Source organism: Phasianus colchicus, chromosome Z, assembly GCF_987193195.1.
Source record: "Phasianus colchicus chromosome Z, bPhaCol1.hap1.1, whole genome shotgun sequence".
Lineage (NCBI taxonomy): Eukaryota > Metazoa > Chordata > Aves > Galliformes > Phasianidae > Phasianus > Phasianus colchicus.
In genome coordinates this window covers 41,350,423-41,372,179 of record NC_143476.1, presented here as the reverse complement: position 1 = coordinate 41,372,179, position 21,757 = coordinate 41,350,423, and the positions used below count along the sequence as shown (strand labels likewise).

At 43.4% G+C, this 21,757-nt stretch overlaps 1 long non-coding RNA gene across 2 annotated transcripts; it reads right to left on the bottom strand.

Moving 5' to 3' along the window:
• Positions 1–239: 239 nt before the first annotated feature.
• On the bottom strand, positions 240–5,436 carry LOC149912910 (uncharacterized). Of its 2 annotated transcripts, none has more exons than XR_016462201.1 (3): positions 5,290–5,432; positions 4,949–5,093; positions 240–347 (listed from the first exon to the last, which is right to left on the bottom strand). It is a non-coding gene; the product is annotated as an uncharacterized LOC149912910 (long non-coding RNA). The 2 variants fall into 2 exon arrangements; XR_016462202.1 differs by lacking the exon at positions 240–347 and adding an exon at positions 2,590–2,710 and having other exon boundaries at positions 5,290–5,436.
• Between the last annotated feature and the right edge of the window lie 16,321 nt (positions 5,437–21,757).

The following is a 21,757-nucleotide window of genomic DNA, read 5'->3' as shown; positions in this document are numbered from 1 at the left end:
ACCTTCCAAATAGAATTTTAAAAAAGTTTGATACATGATTATTTTAAATTATTTTTCTATAATTGGTTAGTGGTATTGTGGAACACATATTTAAGGATTAATGATGAGAAAGATTAGAAATCCAAAAAGTGTAAAATTCCATGCAAACTCAATTAAGTTTCAAGGACATTTCCATCAGAAAGAATGGAAATGAAGAAAGAACGGAGCCCCCAGGCTGGTTGTTGAGTGAGAATTACTGCTTACCCAGCATCCGTTTGCTTCATCAAATGTCCCCCATCTGCTCACAGAAACCTCTCTAAGATGCTTTTCTGAAGAATATTTGGCAGCATGTTTCCCAGGGCTGATGCCTAGAGGAGAGGGTTACATGGAGACTTGCTGTCTATCTTGATGGCAAACCCCTCCTAAGTAGGAATCCAGAGCTGGTGACTCACTTTGTAGTCTTGTATAGGTCTGGGGCAAGACAACATTATGGCAGTGGGGAGATATTCATGGTCAGGCTGGACAGGCCTCTGAGGTCTCTGACCTCTGTGGGTGTCCCTGTTCATTACTGGGGAACTGGACTCAATGGTCTGTAAGAGTCCCTTCCAACTCAAAAAAAAATTCTATGATTCTATGATTCTATGAATATTCCTGGTTTTATTACAAGTACAAATACTGATAAAGCCTACATTCAAATTGTTTATTCCTTGCTTTTGGAGAAGCTAAAACACTAGCACTAAGAGTTTTAATCAACGTAGATAATAGCTTGTCAGTTGCTATGCACAGTGGTACGTGCACCCAGTTTGAAATTTCAGTGCCATTAATGTTTTTAATTTTTTAAGTGATATGACACAGTACATGCAATCAACAATAATGAACATACCATGGTTCAGGACCCCTGATCTCTCAGCTAGTAATTTAAAATATTTTCATGTGTAGAGACAAGACAAGTATTATGTCCTAAATGGAGTCTAGGTCCCCAGCACTATTTCTCTCTCTATTTGATCCCTAAAAACAACTGTTTTCTTGCCAAAGATTTTGCATCGTTAAATCTCCTTTCTGAAACAATGAATATTGTGTAGTTGCAGGCCACTTTTTCAAACCTGTGGACATTCCCTTTGCTTCTACTTCTTTAAGCAACCTGCAGTTGCAATACACTTTTGCAGTACAGTCTTGAACCTCTTTATTCCTTGTTTTTCAGTCACCATGGGCTGTGTCTGTGCTGTCTTTGTAACCAGGACCAGGGAATGACCTCTTTTCTCCCAGTCAGTTTTCTCAACACATCTACTGGTGTGGATGAAGCAAGCAAAGGCAACAAGAAGAGCAAATACAATTATACTAGCAAGCAGGAGTATCATTTATTATAGATGATAATCACATGTTGGTTTGTCACTAGGTGTGTTTAATCAACTACTTTCTTTTTGAAATAAGAGTGAAGATAAAAGAAAAGTTCAAATAGGATTCCTACATGTCTCGTTTTCATTAAAGATTAGATCTGCTACAACACGATGAACTGAGGATAATATAATGTAACGTCCAAACACTTTTTTTCAAGTAATGTTAACACTGAATGAAAGGTATACAGGCTTCAATGAAATTAGGAAGTTGAGGCCTAGTTGAATGCTATTTGTTGTTGAATGGTATTTGTGACAGTGTTGAAAGAAATGGCTGATGTTATTGTAAAGTTACTGTCTGTCATCTATGAAAAACGGTGTTCTGCACACGTCTGTGAGTGTTAGAAATGGGCTTTCTTGAAGAGCTGTCTTTATGGAAAAGGAGGCATTGCTTGCAAACTGGTAAATTGGGAAAAAAAAAAAAAAAAAAAAAAAAAAAAAAGTCACATTTCTGATTTCCAATTTAGTTATTAGAAAATCCCCATCATCTCTCTTTATATTATATGAATATGCATTTCCTATTTAAACCCTCACTCAGCAAGAGAAGGAAAAACACTTCTCAGTTTCAGTGTAAGTGCCCCATGGAATTTCCTACAGGAAAAATATCACTTTAGATCTGTCAGACAATAACATTTTATTACCTCAAGGATGTTATCTGAACCTGAGGTCTAATATCTAAATGAACTGCAGTTCAGATTATTTGAGATTTAGCAGAAAGACAGAGGGATGGAAAGTTTCATAGAAAGATTCTATGGGGAGAAGTCTCATTCATTTATTGTGGATAAATATGATGAAAAGGTATTCATATACCAAGTTTTAATAACTGTATGGTTAACAGGAGGAACAGTAGACAGCTTTGAGCAGTAGCTGACATACAGAACAGGAGAGTTGGAAGAGTGATATTTCCAAGAAGATTAATTTAATTTAAAGGCAGAATGTTTTTTGGCTATTGGAAAGTTCTCTGTTGTGTTGAGCAAAAGGATATATATACTGGCTGAAAATAAACCTGTAAAAGTGAGGTAATGCATTTACTAAAACAACAATAATTGCTATATCAGGATGGATCATATATTAAAGGCAATAAAACTCTGATTAATAGCTGTCAGGTTATTTCTTTATTTTCTCAAATATTTATTTGAGCGCAACATACTATAAATACTTTAAAGAAAATGTTTATCTTATATTTGTACATGATTGCACTCAGTAATACATGGAAGAGCAGCCACTGAAGTGGGAGGATCATAAGCCCAATGTATGTGAAGAGAGAGAGCAATAAATTTGATTCTTCTCAGCATTTTTCTGTTACAGGTTTTGAGAAACTTGTTAGATTTTAGTACCTGCAAATGTAAATGAAACCAACATAAAATACCATACATAACCTTATTGCTTTAAATAACATAGAAAATATGGATTGGAAGACTCGTGTGCATGTTCTTTTTTTCTGTCTTAGACCTGAATAAAGCTGTAAAGAAGAAATTAATGCTCTAGTAAGTCACTGTCAACTCTTGCAAGTCCATTTGGGAGAAAATTTGACACTCCATTTTTTTTTTCTTGTTGTCCTTCTATCTCCTACTCTCCTTTCTGTGTATGTTTATTATTTGCCTCATTTCTGTGAAAACAAATCAGGCTCCATTAATAAAAGCAAAAACTGTTTAAGGCCATCCATCTTACTCTTTCTCCTCAAAGGTTTGCTGCCACTTGTTCTATCACAGAGGACTGCAAAACTTTTTTGCTCCACATTGTTACCCTCTAAAGATAAAATGAATAAATTGCTTAAGAAGATGTTGAAAGACTCTTAATGGTGCATTTATGATCATAACATACGTATTTGTGAGACCTAAGGATTTTTATTCATTCTATTTTTGTTCAATGTAAAATCAAGATTAACTTCTTAGATTTTCTGGACATCCTCGTCGTATAAATTTAATTTTTTACTCCTTTTCCTTGTACAACTTCTGAAATCTGACAGTAAGAACATTTTTATTTTTGTCTCAAACCTCTTTTTTATTCTTTGTCCATCTATTTTTTTTTCCCCCCTATGATGCTTCTTATAACTTTACCAATTACTTTGTGTTCCATTTCATTACGTTATTTATTTTTGCTTTTTCTTTAGGGCAGGATATGTCTACTGCTATGCATCTGCACAGTTCCTACAATGGAGCTTTGATCCTGGTTGGATTGCTTAAGTGCCATTAACATAAACGTGGTTAACAAAAATAGTAGTTTCAGCTTAGTATTTTTCATGCTAAATCAGGTTCAAAACTAGAAGAATAAAAGTTTTTTTGTAAGAAACATAAACATCCATGTTGATTTCATAAGTGAAACTGATTCTGTTTTTGAAGAGCGGAAGAAATTTAAATAATTCATCTGAAAGCAAAGTTCACTTCTGTTTTTATATTCTCAGAAGTGAATCATCAGATTAAACTAGCATGCCACAGTTTAGTGGTAAACCTCTAACACTACCAAATCTACATATGTAGATTTTGCTTTAATGTCACAGGCAACAGAATGTAATCAACTAACAAACAAAACAAGCAAACAGAAAATTCACATCCAAATAAACCAGAAAGAGGAGTTTATAGACACTCTACAGAACTGTTAGCTGTGCTATGCTTTTCAAAAGCTGGAATTTGTCCTACAGACATCTCAGAAGTTGCACATCTGTCCAAGAAGAATCATTGCACTTTATTTCTACTGTACATGTTTATCTTATATCTTATTCTTCATTACTGTTATGTACTATGCAAAATACATAAAGAAAAAAAGCAGTAATCAAACTATACATACTGTGAGCAGGGCTTTGTGAAGGCTGCAGTACTGTACAGAAGAAAGCCTTGAACAGATCTATCTCAAATTCAGGGTAATAATACATTTATTTCCTACCCACATTGCTCATGTAATCCACCAACTATTTTAGGAACGCCTAGATTCTTAAAAATACAGAAATTAAAGTGATTTCCTGATCAACCCTTACAGAAAGACACAAGTTTAAACATGAAAGCAACTATGAATGCTTTGGAGAGAAAAAAATAGAATGTAATGTTAATAATCCCTGTAATGTTAATAAGCTAAATAACAGTTTCAAAGTTTAGTATCTTGATGCTTTACGGAGCTCCCATAAAATGGCTCTGAGCCTTCCCTTTCTCATGATTTTGCACACCCACGCAACTTGCTCTGTGGGGATGGAAGATAACAGGATTTAGATCCTTGACACACTGCAATTGATTTAACAATAAATATTGTCCATCCTAGTTTTGGGTTACTATAAGATGAAAGCAAAAATGTATATACTGATCTACTGGTTTTCTTTTAAAAAACATTCATCTGATGCTGAAGGCTAATTCTGTAAAGCTGAAACTTAAATCCCAGCAGAAACAGGTTCCCAGATATTAAAAACAAACAAACAAACAAACAAACAAACAAAAATCATAAAAGTATGTATAATGAAATGTTTAGGCATGTGACAAACTTTGTTTTATATATTATATGATTTCAGAACATCTGTCACACACACTCACAAACTTTCCTTAGAAGGAGAAGCAGAAGTTTAGATGATGATAAAGTTATGTTCTTACCACATTAGAAGGTTCCAATTTCTTCCTTCTAGCAAGGTCAGTGATATTATTGCCATTGTAGTTGATGCTCTCCATACAGCCTTTGAAATTTTTTTCTGCTGTTAGAACTTGGCTTCCCAGAAAAAGGCATGCCTCCAAAGGTTATCTTTGTATCAGAAAATGAAAGACAGTTACTGGAGGACAAGGGCTTAGAATTTTTGCTTACTAGAAAAAGAAAGTATCAAACAAGTACTGGAAAAGTAGGAAAAAGTTAAGTTTCAAGGACATTTCCATCAGAAAGAATGGAAATGAAGAAAGAACGGAGCCCCCAGGCTGGTTGTTGAGTGAGAATTACTGCTTACCCAGCATCCGTTTGCTTCATCAAATGTCCCCCATCTGCTCACAGAAACCTCTCTAAGATGCTTTTCTGAAGAATATTTGGCAGCATGTTTCCCAGGGCTGATACCTAGAGGAGAGGGTTACATGGAGACTTGCTGTCTATCTTGATGGCAAACCCCTCCTAAGTAGGAATCCAGAGCTGGTGACTCACTTTGTAGCCTTGTATAGGTCTGGGGCAAGACAACATTATGGCAGTGGGGAGATACTCATGGTCAGGCTGGACAGGCCTCTGAGGTCTCTCATTACACTCCGCAAGAGGACAGTTTCTTTCAGAAATGTGGCATTTTATCACAGATACACCATTTTTATGCCCAGTAGAGCTCCTTTTCTCCCAGAAATAGCACTGCTCTTAGGAAGAGCTCCCATTTTCTAACCAAAATGCTGCTTTACACTCCTCAAGATCACACTTACCCCCATCAAGATGGCAGTGTCACAGAAATACCAGCTTCTGCCCCCAAAATGGGACTTTGGCTCTCCAAAACTAGACATTTTCTCCCAGAAATACCAGGACTCTTAGAAATACCTCACGTTTCATCTCAAGAATACTGCTTTCCACTCCTCAAGATCACACTGACTCCCATCACAATGGCCTTTTCTCCCACATACACCAGCTTTCTCCCAAATACACGACATTTTCTCCCACATACACCCGTTTTCTCCCAAAGATGGGACATATTCTCCCAGAAATGCCAGCTTATTCTTTAAAAAAACGGCCTTTTTTCCCGAAAATACCAGCTTTCTCACAAACACCTGTCATTTTCCAACCAAGTCTGCTACTATCTCCCAGAAACAGCCGGTTTCCGAGAAATACCTGACGTTTGCTCTCCCAAATACTACTTGACACTCCTCCAGAGGACATTGTCTCCCCTATTTACCACGTTGTCTCCCCAAGAGACCACTTGGCACACCAAAAAGACCACCGTTGCTCTCCAGTACAAGATCTTCTTTCCCACCGGTTCCCACTTTTCTCCCCCAGCTATGTCCTTTCCTCCCAGAAATGCCACTTTTCCCTTGGAAATTTCACCTTCTCTTCCAAAAAGAGGAGATTTGCTCCCAGAAATACCCCTTCTCTTACAACTGCCACACGCTTTCTCCCCAAAAAGCCTCCATGACAATGCCAAATGGGACACTTGCAGCCAAGAAGAGGACACCTTCTCTCAGAAAGACCACTTTTCTCCCCAAGAGAGGAGATTTTCTCCCAATTGGATGACATTTGCTGTAAGAAAGACCTGTTTTCTTCCCTCAAGAGGACATTGTCTTTCCCACTGAGGACATTTTCTCCCAGAAGTGCCGCTACTCTTTGAAACACCTCCATTTCCTCCCAAATCTACTCCATGACACGCCTCAGGATGACACTTACTCCCCGATTTGGGGCATTTTCTCCCAGAAATACCACTTCTCTCCCAAAGGGATGGCCTTTTCCCTCTCTAGCATCTGTTTCCTCACCAATACCTGGCATTTGCTCCCAGAAACACCAGCTTTCTCACAGATACATCACCTTCCCCCCCCCCCACATCAGACCTCTTCTCCCAGAAATACCAGGACTCTGCTGAATATTTCCCATTTCCTCCGGAACATACAGCATTACACTCCGCAAGAGGACACTTTCTTTCAGAAACGTGGCATTTTATCACAGATACACCATTTTTATGCCCAGTAGAGCTCCTTTTCTCCCAGAAATAGCACTGCTCTTAGGAAGAGCTCCCATTTTCTAACCAAAATGCTGCTTTACACTCCTCAAGATCACACTTACCCCCATCAAGATGGCAGTGTCACAGAAATACCAGATTCTGCCCCCAAAATGGGACTTTGGCTCTCCAAAACAAGACATTTTCTCCCAGAAATACCAGGACTCTTAGAAATACCTCACGTTTCATCTCAAGAATACTGCTTTCCACTCCTCAAGATCACACTGACTCCCATCACAATGGCCTTTTCTCCCACGTACACCAGCTTTCTCCCAAATACACGACATTTTCTCCCACATACACCCGTTTTCTCCCAAAGATGGGACATATTCTCCCAGAAATGCCAGCTTATTCTTTAAAAAACGGCCTTTTTTCCCCAAAATACCAGCTTTCTCACAAACACCTGTCATTTTCCAACCAAGTCTGCTACTATCTCCCAGAAACAGCCGGTTTCCGAGAAATACCTGACGTTTGCTCTCCCAAATACTACTTGACACTCCTCCAGAGGACATTGTCTCCCCTATTTACCACGTTGTCTCCCCAAGAGACCACTTGGCACACCAAAAAGACCACCGTTGCTCTCCAGTACAAGATCTTCTTTCCCACCGGTTCCCACTTTTCTCCCCCAGCTATGTCATTTCCTCCCAGAAATGCCACTTTTCCCTTGGAAATTTCACCTTCTCTTCCAAAAAGAGGAGATTTGCTCCCAGAAATACCCCTTCTCTTACAACTGCCACACGCTTTCTCCCCAAAAAGCCTCCATGACAATGCCAAATGGGACACTTGCAGCCAAGAAGAGGACACCTTCTCTCAGAAAGACCACTTTTCTCCCCAAGAGAGGAGATTTTCTCCCAATTGGATGACATTTGCTGTAAGAAAGACCTGTTTTCTTCCCTCAAGAGGACATTGTCTTTCCCACTGAGGACATTTTCTCCCAGAAGTGCCGCTACTCTTTGAAACACCTCCATTTCCTCCCAAATCTACTCCATGACACGCCTCAGGATGACACTTACTCCCCGATTTGGGGCATTTTCTCCCAGAAATACCACTTCTCTCCCAAAGGGATGGCCTTTTCCCTCTCTAGCATCTGTTTCCTCACCAATACCTGGCATTTGCTCCCAGAAACACCAGCTTTCTCACAGATACATCACCTTCCCCCCCCCTCATCAGACCTCTTCTCCCAGAAATACCAGGACTCTGCTGAATATTTCCCATTTCCTCCGGAACATACAGCATTACACTCCGCAAGAGGACAGTTTCTTTCAGAAACGTGGCATTTTATCACAGATACACCATTTTTATGCCCAGTAGAGCTCCTTTTCTCCCAGAAATAGCACTGCTCTTAGGAAGAGCTCCCATTTTCTAACCAAAATGCTGCTTTACACTCCTCAAGATCACACTTACCCCCATCAAGATGGCAGTGTCACAGAAATACCAGCTTCTGCCCCCAAAATGGGACTTTGGCTCTCCAAAACAAGACATTTTCTCCCAGAAATACCAGGACTCTTAGAAATACCTCACGTTTCATCTCAAGAATACTGCTTTCCACTCCTCAAGATCACACTGACTCCCATCACAATGGCCTTTTCTCCCACGTACACCAGCTTTCTCCCAAATACACGACATTTTCTCCCACATACACCCGTTTTCTCCCAAAGATGGGACATATTCTCCCAGAAATGCCAGCTTATTCTTTAAAAAACGGCCTTTTTTCCCCAAAATACCAGCTTTCTCACAAACACCTGTCATTTTCCAACCAAGTCTGCTACTATCTCCCAGAAACAGCCGGTTTCCGAGAAATACCTGACGTTTGCTCTCCCAAATACTACTTGACACTCCTCCAGAGGACATTGTCTCCCCTATTTACCACGTTGTCTCCCCAAGAGACCACTTGGCACACCAAAAAGACCACCGTTGCTCTCCAGTACAAGATCTTCTTTCCCACCGGTTCCCACTTTTCTCCCCCAGCTATGTCCTTTCCTCCCAGAAATGCCACTTTTCCCTTGGAAATTTCACCTTCTCTTCCAAAAAGAGGAGATTTGCTCCCAGAAATACCCCTTCTCTTACAACTGCCACACGCTTTCTCCCCAAAAAGCCTCCATGACAATGCCAAATGGGACACTTGCAGCCAAGAAGAGGACACCTTCTCTCAGAAAGACCACTTTTCTCCCCAAGAGAGGAGATTTTCTCCCAATTGGATGACATTTGCTGTAAGAAAGACCTGTTTTCTTCCCTCAAGAGGACATTGTCTTTCCCACTGAGGACATTTTCTCCCAGAAGTGCCGCTACTCTTTGAAACACCTCCATTTCCTCCCAAATCTACTCCATGACACGCCTCAGGATGACACTTACTCCCCGATTTGGGGCATTTTCTCCCAGAAATACCACTTCTCTCCCAAAGGGATGGCCTTTTCCCTCTCTAGCATCTGTTTCCTCACCAATACCTGGCATTTGCTCCCAGAAACACCAGCTTTCTCACAGATACATCACCTTCCCCCCCCTCATCAGACCTCTTCTCCCAGAAATACCAGGACTCTGCTGAATATTTCCCATTTCCTCCGGAACATACAGCATTACACTCCGCAAGAGGACAGTTTCTTTCAGAAACGTGGCATTTTATCACAGATACACCATTTTTATGCCCAGTAGAGCTCCTTTTCTCCCAGAAATAGCACTGCTCTTAGGAAGAGCTCCCATTTTCTAACCAAAATGCTGCTTTACACTCCTCAAGATCACACTTACCCCCATCAAGATGGCAGTGTCACAGAAATACCAGCTTCTGCCCCCAAAATGGGACTTTGGCTCTCCAAAACAAGACATTTTCTCCCAGAAATACCAGGACTCTTAGAAATACCTCACGTTTCATCTCAAGAATACTGCTTTCCACTCCTCAAGATCACACTGACTCCCATCACAATGGCCTTTTCTCCCACGTACACCAGCTTTCTCCCAAATACACATTTTCTCCCACATACACCCGTTTTCTCCCAAAGATGGGACATATTCTCCCAGAAATGCCAGCTTATTCTTTAAAAAACGGCCTTTTTTCCCCAAAATACCAGCTTTCTCACAAACACCTGTCATTTTCCAACCAAGTCTGCTACTATCTCCCAGAAACAGCCGGTTTCCGAGAAATACCTGACGTTTGCTCTCCCAAATACTACTTGACACTCCTCCAGAGGACATTGTCTCCCCTATTTACCACGTTGTCTCCCCAAGAGACCACTTGGCACACCAAAAAGACCACCGTTGCTCTCCAGTACAAGATCTTCTTTCCCACCGGTTCCCACTTTTCTCCCCCAGCTATGTCCTTTCCTCCCAGAAATGCCACTTTTCCCTTGGAAATTTCACCTTCTCTTCCAAAAAGAGGAGATTTGCTCCCAGAAATACCCCTTCTCTTACAACTGCCACACGCTTTCTCCCCAAAAAGCCTCCATGACAATGCCAAATGGGACACTTGCAGCCAAGAAGAGGACACCTTCTCTCAGAAAGACCACTTTTCTCCCCAAGAGAGGAGATTTTCTCCCAATTGGATGACATTTGCTGTAAGAAAGACCTGTTTTCTTCCCTCAAGAGGACATTGTCTTTCCCACTGAGGACATTTTCTCCCAGAAGTGCCGCTACTCTTTGAAACACCTCCATTTCCTCCCAGATCTACTCCATGACACGCCTCAGGATGACACTTACTCCCCGATTTGGGGCATTTTCTCCCAGAAATACCACTTCTCTCCCAAAGGGATGGCCTTTTCCCTCTCTAGCATCTGTTTCCTCACCAATACCTGGCATTTTCTCCCAGAAACACCAGCTTTCTCACAGATACATCACCTTCCCCCCCCCACATCAGACCTCTTCTCCCAGAAATACCAGGACTCTGCTGAATATTTCCCATTTCCTCCGGAACATACAGCATTACACTCCGCAAGAGGACAGTTTCTTTCAGAAACGTGGCATTTTATCACAGATACACCATTTTTATGCCCAGTAGAGCTCCTTTTCTCCCAGAAATAGCACTGCTCTTAGGAAGAGCTCCCATTTTCTAACCAAAATGCTGCTTTACACTCCTCAAGATCACACTTACCCCCATCAAGATGGCAGTGTCACAGAAATACCAGCTTCTGCCCCCAAAATGGGACTTTGGCTCTCCAAAACAAGACATTTTCTCCCAGAAATACCAGGACTCTTAGAAATACCTCACGTTTCATCTCAAGAATACTGCTTTCCACTCCTCAAGATCACACTGACTCCCATCACAATGGCCTTTTCTCCCACATACACCAGCTTTCTCCCAAATACACGACATTTTCTCCCACATACACCCGTTTTCTCCCAAAGATGGGACATATTCTCCCAGAAATGCCAGCTTATTCTTTAAAAAACGGCCTTTTTTCCCCAAAATACCAGCTTTCTCACAAACACCTGTCATTTTCCAACCAAGTCTGCTACTATCTCCCAGAAACAGCCGGTTTCCGAGAAATACCTGACGTTTGCTCTCCCAAATACTACTTGACACTCCTCCAGAGGACATTGTCTCCCCTATTTACCACGTTGTCTCCCCAAGAGACCACTTGGCACACCAAAAAGACCACCGTTGCTCTCCAGTACAAGATCTTCTTTCCCACCGGTTCCCACTTTTCTCCCCCAGCTATGTCATTTCCTCCCAGAAATGCCACTTTTCCCTTGGAAATTTCACCTTCTCTTCCAAAAAGAGGAGATTTGCTCCCAGAAATACCCCTTCTCTTACAACTGCCACACGCTTTCTCCCCAAAAAGCCTCCATGACAATGCCAAATGGGACACTTGCAGCCAAGAAGAGGACACCTTCTCTCAGAAAGACCACTTTTCTCCCCAAGAGAGGAGATTTTCTCCCAATTGGATGACATTTGCTGTAAGAAAGACCTGCTTTCTTCCCTCAAGAGGACATTGTCTTTCCCACTGAGGACATTTTCTCCCAGAAGTGCCGCTACTCTTTGAAACACCTCCATTTCCTCCCAGATCTACTCCATGACACGCCTCAGGATGACACTTACTCCCCGATTTGGGGCATTTTCTCCCAGAAATACCACTTCTCTCCCAAAGGGATGGCCTTTTCCCTCTCTAGCATCTGTTTCCTCACCAATACCTGGCATTTGCTCCCAGAAACACCAGCTTTCTCACAGATACATCACCTTCCCCCCCCCCCACATCAGACCTCTTCTCCCAGAAATACCAGGACTCTGCTGAATATTTCCCATTTCCTCCGGAACATACAGCATTACACTCCGCAAGAGGACAGTTTCTTTCAGAAACGTGGCATTTTATCACAGATACACCATTTTTATGCCCAGTAGAGCTCCTTTTCTCCCAGAAATAGCACTGCTCTTAGGAAGAGCTCCCATTTTCTAACCAAAATGCTGCTTTACACTCCTCAAGATCACACTTACCCCCATCAAGATGGCAGTGTCACAGAAATACCAGCTTCTGCCCCCAAAATGGGACTTTGGCTCTCCAAAACAAGACATTTTCTCCCAGAAATACCAGGACTCTTAGAAATACCTCACGTTTCATCTCAAGAATACTGCTTTCCACTCCTCAAGATCACACTGACTCCCATCACAATGGCCTTTTCTCCCACGTACACCAGCTTTCTCCCAAATACACGACATTTTCTCCCACATACACCCGTTTTCTCCCAAAGATGGGACATATTCTCCCAGAAATGCCAGCTTATTCTTTAAAAAACGGCCTTTTTTCCCCAAAATACCAGCTTTCTCACAAACACCTGTCATTTTCCAACCAAGTCTGCTACTATCTCCCAGAAACAGCCGGTTTCCGAGAAATACCTGACGTTTGCTCTCCCAAATACTACTTGACACTCCTCCAGAGGACATTGTCTCCCCTATTTACCACGTTGTCTCCCCAAGAGACCACTTGGCACACCAAAAAGACCACCGTTGCTCTCCAGTACAAGATCTTCTTTCCCACCGGTTCCCACTTTTCTCCCCCAGCTATGTCCTTTCCTCCCAGAAATGCCACTTTTCCCTTGGAAATTTCACCTTCTCTTCCAAAAAGAGGAGATTTGCTCCCAGAAATACCCCTTCTCTTACAACTGCCACACGCTTTCTCCCCAAAAAGCCTCCATGACAATGCCAAATGGGACACTTGCAGCCAAGAAGAGGACACCTTCTCTCAGAAAGACCACTTTTCTCCCCAAGAGAGGAGATTTTCTCCCAATTGGATGACATTTGCTGTAAGAAAGACCTGCTTTCTTCCCTCAAGAGGACATTGTCTTTCCCACTGAGGACATTTTCTCCCAGAAGTGCCGCTACTCTTTGAAACACCTCCATTTCCTCCCAAATCTACTCCATGACACGCCTCAGGATGACACTTACTCCCCGATTTGGGGCATTTTCTCCCAGAAATACCACTTCTCTCCCAAAGGGATGGCCTTTTCCCTCTCTAGCATCTGTTTCCTCACCAATACCTGGCATTTGCTCCCAGAAACACCAGCTTTCTCACAGATACATCACCTTCCCCCCCCCCCACATCAGACCTCTTCTCCCAGAAATACCAGGACTCTGCTGAATATTTCCCATTTCCTCCGGAACATACAGCATTACACTCCGCAAGAGGACACTTTCTTTCAGAAACGTGGCATTTTATCACAGATACACCATTTTTATGCCCAGTAGAGCTCCTTTTCTCCCAGAAATAGCACTGCTCTTAGGAAGAGCTCCCATTTTCTAACCAAAATGCTGCTTTACACTCCTCAAGATCACACTTACCCCCATCAAGATGGCAGTGTCACAGAAATACCAGATTCTGCCCCCAAAATGGGACTTTGGCTCTCCAAAACAAGACATTTTCTCCCAGAAATACCAGGACTCTTAGAAATACCTCACGTTTCATCTCAAGAATACTGCTTTCCACTCCTCAAGATCACACTGACTCCCATCACAATGGCCTTTTCTCCCACGTACACCAGCTTTCTCCCAAATACACGACATTTTCTCCCACATACACCCGTTTTCTCCCAAAGATGGGACATATTCTCCCAGAAATGCCAGCTTATTCTTTAAAAAACGGCCTTTTTTCCCCAAAATACCAGCTTTCTCACAAACACCTGTCATTTTCCAACCAAGTCTGCTACTATCTCCCAGAAACAGCCGGTTTCCGAGAAATACCTGACGTTTGCTCTCCCAAATACTACTTGACACTCCTCCAGAGGACATTGTCTCCCCTATTTACCACGTTGTCTCCCCAAGAGACCACTTGGCACACCAAAAAGACCACCGTTGCTCTCCAGTACAAGATCTTCTTTCCCACCGGTTCCCACTTTTCTCCCCCAGCTATGTCCTTTCCTCCCAGAAATGCCACTTTTCCCTTGGAAATTTCACCTTCTCTTCCAAAAAGAGGAGATTTGCTCCCAGAAATACCCCTTCTCTTACAACTGCCACACGCTTTCTCCCCAAAAAGCCTCCATGACAATGCCAAATGGGACACTTGCAGCCAAGAAGAGGACACCTTCTCTCAGAAAGACCACTTTTCTCCCCAAGAGAGGAGATTTTCTCCCAATTGGATGACATTTGCTGTAAGAAAGACCTGCTTTCTTCCCTCAAGAGGACATTGTCTTTCCCACTGAGGACATTTTCTCCCAGAAGTGCCGCTACTCTTTGAAACACCTCCATTTCCTCCCAAATCTACTCCATGACACGCCTCAGGATGACACTTACTCCCCGATTTGGGGCATTTTCTCCCAGAAATACCACTTCTCTCCCAAAGGGATGGCCTTTTCCCTCTCTAGCATCTGTTTCCTCACCAATACCTGGCATTTTCTCCCAGAAACACCAGCTTTCTCACAGATACATCACCTTCCCCCCCCCCCACATCAGACCTCTTCTCCCAGAAATACCAGGACTCTGCTGAATATTTCCCATTTCCTCCGGAACATACAGCATTACACTCCGCAAGAGGACACTTTCTTTCAGAAACGTGGCATTTTATCACAGATACACCATTTTTATGCCCAGTAGAGCTCCTTTTCTCCCAGAAATAGCACTGCTCTTAGGAAGAGCTCCCATTTTCTAACCAAAATGCTGCTTTACACTCCTCAAGATCACACTTACCCCCATCAAGATGGCAGTGTCACAGAAATACCAGCTTCTGCCCCCAAAATGGGACTTTGGCTCTCCAAAACAAGACATTTTCTCCCAGAAATACCAGGACTCTTAGAAATACCTCACGTTTCATCTCAAGAATACTGCTTTCCACTCCTCAAGATCACACTGACTCCCATCACAATGGCCTTTTCTCCCACATACACCAGCTTTCTCCCAAATACACGACATTTTCTCCCACATACACCCGTTTTCTCCCAAAGATGGGACATATTCTCCCAGAAATGCCAGCTTATTCTTTAAAAAACGGCCTTTTTTCCCCAAAATACCAGCTTTCTCACAAACACCTGTCATTTTCCAACCAAGTCTGCTACTATCTCCCAGAAACAGCCGGTTTCCGAGAAATACCTGACGTTTGCTCTCCCAAATACTACTTGACACTCCTCCAGAGGACATTGTCTCCCCTATTTACCACGTTGTCTCCCCAAGAGACCACTTGGCACACCAAAAAGACCACCGTTGCTCTCCAGTACAAGATCTTCTTTCCCACCAGTTCCCACTTTTCTCCCCCAGCTATGTCATTTCCTCCCAGAAATGCCACTTTTCCCTTGGAAATTTCACCTTCTCTTCCAAAAAGAGGAGATTTGCTCCCAGAAATACCCCTTCTCTTACAACTGCCACACGCTTTCTCCCCAAAAAGCCTCCATGACAATGCCAAATGGGACACTTGCAGCCAAGAAGAGGACACCTTCTCTCAGAAAGACCACTTTTCTCCCCAAGAGAGGAGATTTTCTCCCAATTGGATGACATTTGCTGTAAGAAAGACCTGTTTTCTTCCCTCAAGAGGACATTGTCTTTCCCACTGAGGACATTTTCTCCCAGAAGTGCCGCTACTCTTTGAAACACCTCCATTTCCTCCCAGATCTACTCCATGACACGCCTCAGGATGACACTTACTCCCCGATTTGGGGCATTTTCTCCCAGAAATACCACTTCTCTCCCAAAGGGATGGCCTTTTCCCTCTCTAGCATCTGTTTCCTCACCAATACCTGGCATTTTCTCCCAGAAACACCAGCTTTCTCACAGATACATCACCTTCCCCCCCCAAAACCAGACCTCTTCTCCCAGAAATACCAGGACTCTGCTGAATATTTCCCATTTCCTCCGGAACATACAGCATTACACTCCGCAAGAGGACAGTTTCTTTCAGAAACGTGGCATTTTATCACAGATACACCATTTTTATGCCCAGTAGAGTTCCTTTTCTCCCAGAAATAGCACTGCTCTTAGGAAGAGCTCCCATTTTCTAACCAAAATGCTGCTTTACACTCCTCAAGATCACACTTACCCCCATCAAGATGGCAGTGTCACAGAAATACCAGCTTCTGCCCCCAAAATGGGACTTTGGCTCTCCAAAACAAGACATTTTCTCCCAGAAATACCAGGACTCTTAGAAATACCTCACGTTTCATCTCAAGAATACTGCTTTCCACTCCTCAAGATCACACTGACTCCCATCACAATGGCCTTTTCTCCCACGTACACCAGCTTTCTCCCAAATACACGACATTTTCTCCCACATACACCCGTTTTCTCCCAAAGATGGGACATATTCTCCCAGAAATGCCAGCTTATTCTTTAAAAAACGGCCTTTTTTCCCCAAAATACCAGCTTTCTCACAAACACCTGTCATTTTCCAACCAAGTCTGCTACTATCTCCCAGAAACAGCCGGTTTCCGAGAAATACCTGACGTTTGCTCTCCCAAATACTACTTGACACTCCTCCAGAGGACATTGTCTCCCCTATTTACCACGTTGTCTCCCCAAGAGACCACTTGGCACACCAAAAAGACCACCGTTGCTCTCCAGTACAAGATCTTCTTTCCCACCGGTTCCCACTTTTCTCCCCCAGCTATGTCCTTTCCTCCCAGAAATGCCACTTTTCCCTTGGAAATTTCACCTTCTCTTCCAAAAAGAGGAGATTTGCTCCCAGAAATACCCCTTCTCTTACAACTGCCACACGCTTTCTCCCCAAAAAGCCTCCATGACAATGCCAAATGGGACACTTGCAGCCAAGAAGAGGACACCTTCTCTCAGAAAGACCACTTTTCTCCCCAAGAGAGGAGATTTTCTCCCAATTGGATGACATTTGCTGTAAGAAAGACCTGTTTTCTTCCCTCAAGAGGACATTGTCTTTCCCACTGAGGACATTTTCTCCCAGAAGTGCCGCTACTCTTTGAAACACCTCCATTTCCTCCCAGATCTACTCCATGACACGCCTCAGGATGACACTTACTCCCCGATTTGGGGCATTTTCTCCCAGAAATACCACTTCTCTCCCAAAGGGATGGCCTTTTCCCTCTCTAGCATCTGTTTCCTCACCAATACCTGGCATTTTCTCCCAGAAACACCAGCTTTCTCACAGATACATCACCTTCCCCCCCCAAAACCAGACCTCTTCTCCCAGAAATACCAGGACTCTGCTGAATATTTCCCATTTCCTCCGGAACATACAGCATTACACTCCGCAAGAGGACAGTTTCTTTCAGAAAGGTGGCATTTTATCACAGATACACCATTTTTATGCCCAGTAGAGCTCCTTTTCTCCCAGAAATAGCACTGCTCTTAGGAAGAGCTCCCATTTTCTAACCAAAATGCTGCTTTACACTCCTCAAGATCACACTTACCCCCATCAAGATGGCAGTGTCACAGAAATACCAGCTTCTGACCCCAAAATGGGACTTTGGCTCTCCAAAACAAGACATTTTCTCCCAGAAATACCAGGACTCTTAGAAATACCTCACGTTTCATCTCAAGAATACTGCTTTCCACTCCTCAAGATCACACTGACTCCCATCACAATGGCCTTTTCTCCCACGTACACCAGCTTTCTCCCAAATACACGACATTTTCTCCCACATACACCCGTTTTCTCCCAAAGATGGGACATATTCTCCCAGAAATGCCAGCTTATTCTTTAAAAAACGGCCTTTTTTCCCCAAAATACCAGCTTTCTCACAAACACCTGTCATTTTCCAACCAAGTCTGCTACTATCTCCCAGAAACAGCCGGTTTCCGAGAAATACCTGACGTTTGCTCTCCCAAATACTACTTGACACTCCTCCAGAGGACATTGTCTCCCCTATTTACCACGTTGTCTCCCCAGGAGACCACTTGGCACACCAAAAAGACCACCGTTGCTCTCCAGTACAAGATCTTCTTTCCCACCGGTTCCCACTTTTCTCCCCCAGCTATGTCATTTCCTCCCAGAAATGCCACTTTTCCCTTGGAAATTTCACCTTCTCTTCCAAAAAGAGGAGATTTGCTCCCAGAAATACCCCTTCTCTTACAACTGCCACACGCTTTCTCCCCAAAAAGCCTCCATGACAATGCCAAATGGGACACTTGCAGCCAAGAAGAGGACACCTTCTCTCAGAAAGACCACTTTTCTCCCCAAGAGAGGAGATTTTCTCCCAATTGGATGACATTTGCTGTAAGAAAGACCTGTTTTCTTCCCTCAAGAGGACATTGTCTTTCCCACTGAGGACATTTTCTCCCAGAAGTGCCGCTACTCTGTGAAACACCTCCATTTCCTCCCAAATCTACTCCATGACACGCCTCAGGATGACACTTACTCCCCGATTTGGGGCATTTTCTCCCAGAAATACCACTTCTCTCCCAAAGGGATGGCCTTTTCCCTCTCTAGCATCTGTTTCCTCACCAATACCTGGCATTTTCTCCCAGAAACACCAGCTTTCTCACAGATACATCACCTTCCCCCCCCCACATCAGACCTCTTCTCCCAGAAATACCAGGACTCTGCTGAATATTTCCCATTTCCTCCGGAACATACAGCATTACACTCCGCAAGAGGACAGTTTCTTTCAGAAACGTGGCATTTTATCACAGATACACCATTTTTATGCCCAGTAGAGTTCCTTTTCTCCCAGAAATAGCACTGCTCTTAGGAAGAGCTCCCATTTTCTAACCAAAATGCTGCTTTACACTCCTCAAGATCACACTTACCCCCATCAAGATGGCAGTGTCACAGAAATACCAGCTTCTGCCCCCAAAATGGGACTTTGGCTCTCCAAAACAAGACATTTTCTCCCAGAAATACCAGGACTCTTAGAAATACCTCACGTTTCATCTCAAGAATACTGCTTTCCACTCCTCAAGATCACACTGACTCCCATCACAATGGCCTTTTCTCCCACGTACACCAGCTTTCTCCCAAATACACGACATTTTCTCCCACATACACCCGTTTTCTCCCAAAGATGGGACATATTCTCCCAGAAATGCCAGCTTATTCTTTAAAAAACGGCCTTTTTTCCCCAAAATACCAGCTTTCTCACAAACACCTGTCATTTTCCAACCAAGTCTGCTACTATCTCCCAGAAACAGCCGGTTTCCGAGAAATACCTGACGTTTGCTCTCCCAAATACTACTTGACACTCCTCCAGAGGACATTGTCTCCCCTATTTACCACGTTGTCTCCCCAAGAGACCACTTGGCACACCAAAAAGACCACCGTTGCTCTCCAGTACAAGATCTTCTTTCCCACCGGTTCCCACTTTTCTCCCCCAGCTATGTCATTTCCTCCCAGAAATGCCACTTTTCCCTTGGAAATTTCACCTTCTCTTCCAAAAAGAGGAGATTTGCTCCCAGAAATACCCCTTCTCTTACAACTGCCACACGCTTTCTCCCCAAAAAGCCTCCATGACAATGCCAAATGGGACACTTGCAGCCAAGAAGAGGACACCTTCTCTCAGAAAGACCACTTTTCTCCCCAAGAGAGGAGATTTTCTCCCAATTGGATGACATTTGCTGTAAGAAAGACCTGTTTTCTTCCCTCAAGAGGACATTGTCTTTCCCACTGAGGACATTTTCTCCCAGAAGTGCCGCTACTCTTTGAAACACCTCCATTTCCTCCCAAATCTACTCCATGACACGCCTCAGGATGACACTTACTCCCCGATTTGGGGCATTTTCTCCCAGAAATACCACTTCTCTCCCAAAGGGATGGCCTTTTCCCTCTCTAGCATCTGTTTCCTCACCAATACCTGGCATTTTCTCCCAGAAACACCAGCTTTCTCACAGATACATCACCTTCCCCCCCCCCCCACATCAGACCTCTTCTCCCAGAAATACCAGGACTCTGCTGAATATTTCCCATTTCCTCCGGAACATACAGCATTACACTCCGCAAGAGGACAGTTTCTTTCAGAAACGTGGCATTTTATCACAGATACACCATTTTTATGCCCAGTAGAGCTCCTTTTCTCCCAGAAATAGCACTGCTCTTAGGAAGAGCTCCCATTTTCTAACCAAAATGCTGCTTTACACTCCTCAAGATCACACTTACCCCCATCAAGATGGCAGTGTCACAGAAATACCAGCTTCTGACCCCAAAATGGGACTTTGGCTCTCCAAAACAAGACATTTTCTCCCAGAAATACCAGGACTCTTAGAAATACCTCACGTTTCATCTCAAGAATACTGCTTTCCACTCCTCAAGATCACACTGACTCCCATCACAATGGCCTTTTCTCCCACGTACACCAGCTTTCTCCCAAATACACGACATTTTCTCCCACATACACCCGTTTTCTCCCAAAGATGGGACATATTCTCCCAGAAATGCCAGCTTATTCTTTAAAAAACGGCCTTTTTTCCCCAAAATACCAGCTTTCTCACAAACACCTGTCATTTTCCAACCAAGTCTGCTACTATCTCCCAGAAACAGCCGGTTTCCGAGAAATACCTGACGTTTGCTCTCCCAAATACTACTTGACACTCCTCCAGAGGACATTGTCTCCCCTATTTACCACGTTGTCTCCCCAGGAGACCACTTGGCACACCAAAAAGACCACCGTTGCTCTCCAGTACAAGATCTTCTTTCCCACCGGTTCCCACTTTTCTCCCCCAGCTATGTCATTTCCTCCCAGAAATGCCACTTTTCCCTTGGAAATTTCACCTTCTCTTCCAAAAAGAGGAGATTTGCTCCCAGAAATACCCCTTCTCTTACAACTGCCACACGCTTTCTCCCCAAAAAGCCTCCATGACAATGCCAAATGGGACACTTGCAGCCAAGAAGAGGACACCTTCTCTCAGAAAGACCACTTTTCTCCCCAAGAGAGGAGATTTTCTCCCAATTGGATGACATTTGCTGTAAGAAAGACCTGTTTTCTTCCCTCAAGAGGACATTGTCTTTCCCACTGAGGACATTTTCTCCCAGAAGTGCCGCTACTCTGTGAAACACCTCCATTTCCTCCCAAATCTACTCCATGACACGCCTCAGGATGACACTTACTCCCCGATTTGGGGCATTTTCTCCCAGAAATACCACTTCTCTCCCAAAGGGGAGAAACCACTTCTCTCCCTTTTCCCTCTCTAGCATCTGTTTCCTCACCAAGACCTGACATTTTCTCCCAGAAACACCAGCTTTCTCACACATACATCACCTTCTCCCCCCCACATCAGATGTTCCCTCCCAGAAATATGGCATTTGATCACAGATATACTCTTTCAAGGGAATACCAGGTTTCATAAAAATACCTCATAATTTCTCCATGAAGTTCGTTAGCAAGATGACAGTTTCACCCTAAATACGAGATTTTCTCTCAGAAATGCATGCTTCCCCCTCAC